Source organism: Cucumis sativus, chromosome 2 (assembly GCF_000004075.3).
Source record: "Cucumis sativus cultivar 9930 chromosome 2, Cucumber_9930_V3, whole genome shotgun sequence".
NCBI classification, from domain to species: Eukaryota; Viridiplantae; Streptophyta; class Magnoliopsida; order Cucurbitales; family Cucurbitaceae; genus Cucumis; species Cucumis sativus.
In genome coordinates, this window is record NC_026656.2 from 3,030,386 (window position 1) to 3,038,948 (window position 8,563).

Here is an 8,563-nt window from a genome sequence, read left to right on the forward strand (position 1 = left end):
ACTGAAATTTAAACTTTCTTATTTTCCTATTTATATTCTACCAATAGTTTAAAAATCGAGGTCAAATTTTGAAAACATAATCGAGGTCAGATTTTGAAAACTAAAAAATATTTTTGAAAAACTGTTTTTGTTTTTAGAATTTAACTAAGATAGGTGATAATAAAACATGAAAAGAAGATAGACTTAATTTTGAAAAAGAAAAAAAGATAGACTTAATTTTAAAAAACAAAATGGTTGTCAAACGAAACTTATTAAAATTTGCCTTACAATTCACTTGTTTACGCTGGAAGTATGAAAACTATAAACATATAAGATGGTGGGAACAAACACAATTTTTAAATAATTGAAAAAAAAAACGAAGAAACAAAACAGTTAACCTATTTTTAAAAAATTATCTTATTTTCACTTAATTTTCTTTTACCATGATTTGTATATTTTTTAATTATAAATATTATATTTTTTAACTAAATTCAAAAGTAAAATTAAGTTTTTCAAAACGGATGTTTTCAAATATAGTAAAACTAACTAAAATATAGAAAAATATCACAATTCATTTATAAAAGGCCAAGATAGACTATGTATTTACCAGCATCATGATGGATACGGATAGAAATCTATATTTGATCTATTGTGGTCTATCACATATATGCAGTGATATTTTACTATATTTGTAAATATTTTCATAATTTAGCATTCAAATAAATAATTGAAAAATTACATCAGATGACAAAAATATTTATAAAAAAATTGTCTATGACACCTCTTTTTTTGCATATTGCGAATATGACAAATATAACAAATATGACAAGTAATTAGTGATATCAGACGACTAGAATAAGACTATCAAAATGCTATCAAAGACTTTTAAAATTTAGAAAATGCAGTAACTTGGACTTTACTATCATAATTTTTTTTTTTGTAGTTCTTTTACAAGTCCATAATAATTCCTCATTTTGAAATTTCCTTTTAGTTGGGAAAGTTTGATTTGATTTGTTTGAAAATAGTAATAAAGTAGAAGAATTTTTTTAAACTATCACTAATATAATCCAAAATTTTGTTATAACGGATAGATATTTTAATTTATTTTGTTTTTTTAAAAACAATCTGATAAAGTAATATATATATTATTTATATACTTATAGTTTTTAAAAAAATGATATTGAAAAGTCAAATATTTACGTTTAGGATAATGAGTTAATATTTGTCGGTTAGCTTAGGGAAGAAAAACGTTTTTTTTTGGTAGTATATATATTTTTCTAAAATCACTTATTTTTAAATTTAATACTTTAAAAATTGATTTCCAAATGCACTATCTAATTCACCGTTCACTCAATTTTTTGAAGTACAAAATAATTGTAATGATGATTCGTCCAACTTCTCACCTCCAATGGTCATACTAAATTATTGTTGAGTTATGGTTTTTCAATTTTTTTTAATTCTATATATACATTAAAGTAGCTAATATGATATGGACGTCCATGGTGTAGTCTTTGTTAGTTTGGCGTTTTTTGACGTGTGGTTGCTGGCATTTGTGTTCTTCATTTTATCCTTCGAGATGTTTATCTTTTTTTCTTTTGTGATATTTACAGATTGTTTAATACATTGCAAAATTTACCAGAAAATTCTTTCATTCTTTAAAAAACTGTTTGTTTATTTTTTAAGGATTGTTTCCTTGTCTAGACTTGGCAGGATACACTCTGTGAAGAAGAAGAGTCGGTCTGGGTAAGACTGATAGATATATTTGACTATTTGAAGGAAGATAAAATGGTTTTTTTTTTTTTTTTTTTTTTTTTGAATTGAAACTATAATCAAACATGATAAAGGGAATACAATGAATATATATGTTTGAAAAAGAATATCTCCATTGATATTTAATGTAAAAATGGTGTTGAAGGTGATGGATCTTTTTCTGTTATTTATATTATTGCTACACATATCTTTGCAGAGAGCAGTCATATTGGAGAAGTTGTGGTTCCATTTCAGCACATTTAACATCTTTATCCAGAGCATTTTAGAGAAAGAACAATGAATGAAAAGGTGTGATCCAAGTCTTCCGATTGTTTTTTTGGTACATAACACACCCGGTTGGACTTATATTTCAGGCGGGACGCCTCTTTTGGAGCTTTTCAGCAGTGTCAATATATACATTCAAGAATCAAAGTTCATATAAAAATCTTACATTTTTTTGGTATATATCGAATTTTCATTGAGTTCTACAAGTGGTTGGACTTACGTCTGATGCTTCAATCGGGTATTCAAGAGGATAGCCTTTTTATCTGATGAAATGGTGAACCTACCATTTGCGTTAAGTTTCCATATAGGAATATCGTTACACCCTTGTTTGGATTTGAAGCATTGAAGGTTGCTTTAATAATGTCCCAAATTTGAATTTCATGGCTTCTAAGGGGCCAGCGAGCTTGAATATCCCATTCATGAGTAGCCGGATTTCAAATGTATTTTACACTGCCCTATTGGTTCTTTGAGCATATAGTCGATACTTGTGGGCACAGAAATTGCAAGAGAAGAATGTTTGAAAATTAAACATGCTTTAAATATAAATAAGTTATTTGTGAATTGATTTATGAGATTTAGAAAAGGTTAAAGGATGTGAGTTAAAATATTTAGAGTTAATTTAGTATGAGTTTTTATATTAACTAAGTGTAGGTTTTAGATTGTTGTGTTTAATTTATGGTATGAGTTATGTTCACGACAATTCTATAAATAGGATTGAAATGTTGTAATCTAAATTATCTAAGTGTGAGTATAATACACATAAAAAAGTTAAGTCTTCCAATAAAATTTATTTTTCTTGATGATCATGATGAGCCTAGTAACATTGCTTCTCCATCAACATCACCAACATCGCCAATCATTCCACAACAAAGCACACACCTTCATCATCTGCAAGTTCAAGTGAAGGGCCTCGTGACATGAGAAGTTTACGAGACATATATATGAAACTAAAGAGTTAAGTCAAAGTTTTAATAATCTTACTCTCTTTTGTTTATTTGGTAACAGTGAACCTTTGAATTTTGAAGAAAGCTTCGCAAAATGACAAATGGAAGATTGCTATGGATGAAGAGATAAAAGCCATAAAAAAGAATGATAGGTGGGAACTTTCTACTCTTCCAAATGGAAAGAAAGCAGTAGGTGTCAAATGGGTGTTCAAGATAAAAAGAAATGAAAAAGGAGAAGTGGAGAGATACAAAGCAAGATTAGTTCCAAAAGGATATTCTCAGAGAAAAGGCTTTGATTACGATGAAGTGTTTGCTCCAGTTGCTCGTTTGAAAACCATAAGATTGTTAATTGCGCTTGCTGCTCAAAATAATTGGAAGATCTCTCATATGGATGTCAAATCAGCATTTTTGAATGGATATCTAGAAGAAGAAGTCTACTTAGAACAACCTCTTGGTATTTTGTGAAAGGTCAAGAGGATAAAGTTCTAAAATTGAAGAAGACATTACACGAATTGGAACAAGCACCAAGAATGTGGAATAGCATAATCAACAAATATTTCCTTGATAATGAGTATTTGAGGTGCCCTTATGAACATTCCCTTTATATTAAGACTAATGATCATTGAGATATTTTGGTGGTTTGTTTGTACGTGGATGACTTAATTTTTACAGGAAATTGTGCAAGTATGTTTGAAGATCTCAATAAGGCGATGACCCAAGAATTTGAAATGACAGATATAGGGTTGATGTCATATTATCTTGGCATTGAGGTGAAGCAAACAGAGGAAGGTATTTTCATCTCTCAAGAGCGGTATACTAGAGAAATTCTAGAGAAGTTCAATATGATTAATTCTAAGCCTGTTACAACTCCGATTGAAACTGGGACCAATTGTCCAAATATGAAGAAGGAGATGTTGATCCTTCATATTTCAAAAGTTTGGTTGGGAGTTTGAGATATTTAACTTGCACACGACCAAATATTCTTTTCAGCGTTGGATTGATGAGTCGATTTATGGAATCTTCTACAACTACTCATTTGAAAGTGGCAAAGAGAATTCTTCGTTACGTCAAAGGTACACTTGACTATGGGTTATTTTATTCTTCATCTAAAGAATTCAAGCTTGAAGGCTATTGGGATAGTGACTGGGCTGGAGATACTAATGATCGAAAGAGCACTAGTGGATTTGTTTTCTTCGTTGGTAATACTACATTTACTTGGAGTTCTAAGAAGCAACCTATTGTAACTTTATCCACTTGTGAGGTCGAATATGTTGCTGCAGCTTCATGTGTTTGTCATGCAGTTTGGTTAAGAAATTTGTTAAAGACAATTGAAAGTTTGCAAGATGATCCAACTGTGATCCATGTAGACAATAAGTCAACAATTGCTCTGGCAAAGAATCCTGTGTTCCATGATCGTAGCAAACACATTGATACTAGATTTCATTTCATCAGAGATTGCATTTCAAGGAAGGAGGTTCATGTTGAATATGTGAATTCTGAAGATCAAGTTGTAAATATTTTCAGGAAGCCACTCAAAGTTAATGTGTCTAACAAGTTAAGAAGTTCACTTGAAGTTTTTCAAAAATCATGTTTAAGGGAGGATGTTGAAAATTGAACATGCTTTAAATAAATAAGTTATATGTGAATTGATTTATGAGAGTTAGAAAAAGTTAAAGGATGTGAGTTAAAATATTTAGAGTTAATTTAGTATGAGTTTTTATATTAACTAAGTGTGGGTTTTAGATTGTTGTGTTTAATTTGTGGTATGAGTTATGCTCATGACAATTCTATAAATAGGATTGAAATGTTGTAATCTAAATTATCCAAGTGAGTAGAATACACATAAAAAAGTTAGAGTCTTCCAATAAAGTTTATTTTTTCTCTTAAATATTCTATTTGGTAATTATCTATTTAGGGTGTTTATCGTGTAGATGTTGTGTTTGATGAAGAAGCATCATGAAATTGGAATGATGAACCAGAAGACTACAATTTTTTTGTTTTCCGTGATGATCATGATGAGCCTAGTGACATTGCTTCCCCATCAACACCACCAACATCGCCAATCACTCCACAACAAAGCACACACCTTCATCATTTGCAAGAAGTTCAAGTGAAGGGCCTTGTGGCATGAGAAGTTTACGAGACATATATATGAAACTGAAGAGTTAAGTCAAAGTTTTAATAATCTTACTCTCTTTTGTTTATTTGGTGGCAGTGAACCTTTGAATTTTGAAGAAAGCTTCGCAAAATGACAAATGGAAGATTGCTATGGATGAAGAGATAAAAGCCATAAAAAAGAACGATAGGTGGGAACTTTCTACTCTTCCAAATGGAAAGAAAGGAGTAGGTGTCAAATGAGTGTCGATAAAAAGAAATGAAAAATGAGAACTGGAGAGATACAAAGCAAGATTAGTTCCAAAAGGATATTCTCAAAGAAAAGGCATCGATTACAATGAAGTGTTTGCTCCAGTTGCTCGTTTGAAAACCATAAGATTGTTAATTGCGCTTGCTACTCAAAATAATTGGAAGATCTCTCAGATGGATGTCAAATCAGCATTTTTGAATGGATATCTAGAAGAAGAAGTCTACTTAGAACAACCTCTTGGTTATTTTGTGAAAGGTCAAGAGGATAAAGTTCTAAAATTGAAGAAGGCATTACACGGATTGAAACAAGCACAAAAAATGTGGAATAGCATAATCAACAAATATTTCCTTGATAATGAGTATTTGAGGTGCCTTTATGAACATTCCCTTTATATTAAAACTAATGTTCATTGAGATATTTTGGTGGTTTGTTTGTACGCGTGGATGACTTAATTTTTACAGGAAATTGTGCAAGTATGTTTGAAGATCTCAAGAAGGCGATGACCCAAGAATTTGAAATGACAGATATAGGGTTGATATCATATTATCTTGGCATTGAGGTGAAGCAAACAGAGGAAGGTATTTTCATCTCTCAAGAGTGGTATACTAGAGAAATTCTAGAGAAGTTCAATATGATTAATTCTAAGTCTGTTACAACTCCGATTGAAACTGGGACCAAATTGTCCAAATATGAAGAAGGAGATGTTGATCCTTCATATTTCAAAAGTTTGGTTGGGAGTTTGAGATATTTAACTTGCACACGACCAAATATTCTTTTCAGCATTGGATTGATGAGTCGATTTATGGAATCTCCTACAACTACTCATTTGAAAGTGGCATAGAGAATTCTTCGTTACCTCAAAGGTACGCTTGACTATGGGTTATTTTATTCTTCATCTAAAGAATTCAAGCTTGAAGGCTATTGGGATAGTGACTGGGCTGGAGATACTAATGATTGGAAGAGCACTAGTGGATTTGTTTTCTTCGTTGGTAATATATACTACATTTACTTGGAGTTCTAAGAAGCAACCTATTGTAACATTATCCACTTGTGAGGTCGAATATGTTGTTGCAGCTTCATGTGTTTGTCATGCAGTTTAGTTAAGAAATTTGTTAAAGACAATTGAAATTTTGCAAGATGATCCAACTGTGATCCATGTAGACAATAAGTCAACAATTGCTCTGGCAAAGAATCCTGTGTTCCATGATCGTAGCAAACACATTGATACTAGATTTCATTTCATCAGAGATTGCATTTCAAGGAAGGAGGTTCATGTTGAATATGTGAATTATGAAGATCAAGTTGTAAATATTTTCACGAAGCCACTCAAAGTTAATGTGTCTAACAAGTTAAGAAGTTCACTTGAAGTTTTTCAAAAATCATGTTAAAGGGAGGATGTTGAAAATTAAACATGCTTTAAATAAATAAGTTATATGTGAATTGATTTATGAGAGTTAGAAAAAGTTAAAGGATATGAGTTAAAATGTTTAGAGTTAATTTAGTATGAGTTTTCATATTAATTAACCGTAGGTTTTAAATTGTTGTGTTTAATTTGTGGTATGAGTTATGCTCATGACAATCCTATAAATAGAATTGAAATGTTGTAATCTAAATTATCCAAGTGTGAGTAGAATAAGTCTTCCAATAAAGTTTGATTTTCCTCTTAAATATTTTATTTGGTAATTATCTATTTGAAGTGTTCATCGTACCCTTCCAAAGAAAAATTATTATTCCACACCCTATTCTAGAAAGAAACTGAATCACCACTATTAATTTTTCAGGTGTATTGTGTATAGAACCGGTCGATACCTTTTATGATGGCATTCCAAAGAGCTTTGGAGCTGCTACATCTGCCTTTGATGTAGACATCTCCATCGAAAGCCTGATTATACTTTGCAAGAACCAATCTTTTCCAAAGTGACTATTTTTCAGAGAGGAACCTCCAAAGCCATTTGCAAAAAATGGCAAAGTTTGTATTCATGACTTTGTTAATGCCAAGACCACCCTTTTCTTTAGGTACAGATATCTTTTACCATCTAAGGAGATGAGTGTTATTGCTATCCATAGAGCTTCTCCAAAGAAAGTTTCTCAAACTTTTTTCAGTACTCTTGCAAACACCTTCGGGGTTTTGAAAATCGACATCTGATAAGTTGGCAGGCTTTTTCCAAACTAGAATTGATGAGCGTAATTTTACTCCCTTTGGATATGAAGGAGTATTTCCAACTGCAAAGCTTCTTTTGTATCTTCTCTGTAACGTTATCCCATAATGTTATTGAAGTTGGTTTGCCACCAAGTAGGATCCCAAGGTAAGTAATCCACAGGTATTGTTTTTTAATGCCCCAATTTGCAGCAATATAATCTGTCCTTTTTGAATCGACATTGACAGGGGAAATGGTGGATTTATTTAAATTGATGTTTAGACCCGAGGCAGATTCAAATAGGTGGAAAATGTACCTGAGGTTGTTTAGAGATTCATCATTATCTTCAGTGAAAAGTAAGATGTCATTCCGCAAAAAGGACGTGGGATAAATTAAAATTATGCTCCATGTTTACTCCCCTAATTTTCCCCATTTGCTTCATATCAGTAAGTAGCCTATGGAGATAGTCCATGGCTAGTACAAAAATGAAGGGTGATATAGGATCTCCCTGTCGAATGCCTCTGCTAGCTCGGATAAATTCTACCACGAGATTTTCCATTAATTAATATAGAGTACTGAACACTAGATATGCACCTATGAATCCATTTTCTCTAGCCAAAAGAAAATAAAAATTCAGCAGCATATAGTCGATAAACTTCAAATTGATTTTGTCGAAGGCTTTTTCACTACTAAGCTTTATAATAAATCCTTTGACCATTTTATTCCTCCAGTAATCCATAGCTTCATTTACCATAAGAATTGCATTATCAGTGATCTATCTTCCTTTTACAAAAACCATCTGAAATTTAAAAATAATATTAGGCAGTGTAGTCTTTAGCCTTTGAGCGAACACTTTGACAATTAGCTTGTAAACAACAGTGGTAATACTAATTGGCCCGTAGTCGGAAGCACAGTCACATTTTTCTTTCTTAGCTATAAGTGCAATATTAGGTCTTTGTTGATGATGGCATTGTATAGTGAAAATCTTTAAAAGATTTCCAGAATCTCATTTTTCATAATTTTCCAATTTTCCTTCAAGAATTCCATAGTAAAACCATTTGGGCTGGGGGCTTTGCTGTTGTCGAAGGATTTAAGGAAATTCA

General features: G+C 31.6%; 1 long non-coding RNA gene across 1 annotated transcript; it reads left to right on the forward strand.

Annotated features, from left to right (window-relative positions):
* Positions 1-1,328: 1,328 nt before the first annotated feature.
* On the forward strand, positions 1,329-8,180 carry LOC116401978. Its single transcript, XR_004214315.1, has 5 exons — positions 1,329-1,722; positions 1,946-2,037; positions 3,019-5,689; positions 5,784-7,628; positions 7,709-8,180. It is a non-coding gene; the product is annotated as an uncharacterized LOC116401978 (long non-coding RNA).
* Positions 8,181-8,563: the final 383 nt, after the last annotated feature.